The 1,411-nt window shown below is 60.1% G+C and overlaps 1 protein-coding gene across 2 annotated transcripts in view; it reads left to right on the top strand.

Annotated features, from left to right (window-relative positions):
* Positions 1 to 151, top strand: part of OLFM1 (olfactomedin 1) — a 36,477-nt gene extending 36,326 nt beyond the window's left edge. Inside the window, exon 7 of one of the 2 annotated variants that reach the window (XM_034664759.1) lies at positions 16 to 151. The gene's annotated coding sequence lies outside the window, so the exon portion shown is untranslated. Of the gene's footprint in view, positions 1 to 8 lie in introns of both variants that reach the window. The other variant, XM_034664760.1, reaches the window with a different exon arrangement.
* The last annotated feature ends 1,260 nt before the right edge of the window (positions 152 to 1,411 follow it).

Raw genomic sequence — 1,411 nt, 5'->3', positions numbered from 1 at the left:
GAGCCCAGGGGCCAGGCCTCCCCCACGCGGACACTCCTGCGGAGCGGCCGCGGAAACAACCTCCCGATAGTAACCATACTAATTTCGAGACCTCGGCGGCAGCGTGGGCTCCGGCACCGCGTGGTGGCCTCACCTCCGTGCGCCTCTGGTTCGAGCGACTGCCCGGCCCCCTTTCTGGTCAAATAACCTACAGAAGTAAGGCAACGACTGTTGGCCCGTTCTCACCCGGGAACAACCACTGTTAGGTCGCATGGACATCTCCCCTAGATTGCGCTCAGCTCTGGTGGGCGTGCCCGCTGTGTTCCATCGAGGGCCCGCGGGCCGGCCGCGCTCCGCGAGTGTAACTCATCCCATCACAGCTGCTGTCTCTCGACCGCGTGTTGTGTCCTAGCTGAGCTGCGCGGAGGCCCCGCGGCCCCACGGACCCGTGTGCGGCGCCTGCCGGCGGCGGCCGCGCCCACTCGTCCGAGCTCGCGTCCCCCGTAGATATATCGTGCCACGTCTGTCTGTCGTTTCCTTGAGGTGGTAGCTCTGTGTTCCGTTTATGCACTGAATGTTGTAAATGCCGTGCTGTAGTTTGGACTTAGTAAGTGGATGGTTTTTGTTTCTAAAAAGAAAAAAAAATTCAGTGTTCACCCTTAGAAAGAGGTAATCAAGTTCATGTTGATAATAAAGGAATTACTCCTCTTCTCGTGAAATTACCTAAGTAACGTACCCGCGGGTAGGAAGGGCTTATCTAGGGAAACTGTTTCCGCTGCGGAAGGAACGGTTCCGAGGGAAGACTGCGTGGGGAGCACAGTTCGAAGCCAAAATGAGGGAACTTTGTACTGTCCGGATATTGAAGGAACAATAAAGATATTAGGAGATATCTTCGCTTCGCCTGTCATTTCTGAGGTTTTAAAGACAATGAGGCTTAACAGAGCCCTGCGGATGTTTCCCAGAGTCCGGGTGGGGCTCTCCCGAGAGGCCCTGTCTGGGGCGCGTCCTCCATCAGGTCCCCGACCCCCACCCCCCAGAAGCCAGAGGACCAGCCTGGGGCTCTGCACCCCCTGGGGTGGATCCGAAGCCGAGGCCACATCGCCGGAACCCCACCTCACTCCGCCGTGGGGGTCTCCTCCAAGGGTACATCTGGAAGGGGTCTGGGACAGGCACCCACCGGAGATGGGGTGGGGGCACCCGTGGAGAAGCTGCCGAGCAGTCAGTGGAGGTAAACCAGGCCCTCCCTGGCCGGCTGACTCAGTGGGGCTGTGGTGGGTCCAAGAGGTCAGCGGCTGGCCCTCTCTGGGACCTGGGTCCCCAGGCCTTGGACACAGAGGACCTTGCTCACCCGCGGGGCCCGGGCCAACTCACGGGCTGTGCCTGTTGAGGAGGATGTGGGTCCTGCCTCAAACCCTCCCCACCCCAAATCCTT

This window comes from Ailuropoda melanoleuca, chromosome 7 (assembly GCF_002007445.2).
Source record: "Ailuropoda melanoleuca isolate Jingjing chromosome 7, ASM200744v2, whole genome shotgun sequence".
NCBI classification, from domain to species: Eukaryota; Metazoa; Chordata; class Mammalia; order Carnivora; family Ursidae; genus Ailuropoda; species Ailuropoda melanoleuca.
This window is presented reverse-complemented; position numbering and strand designations above follow the sequence as displayed.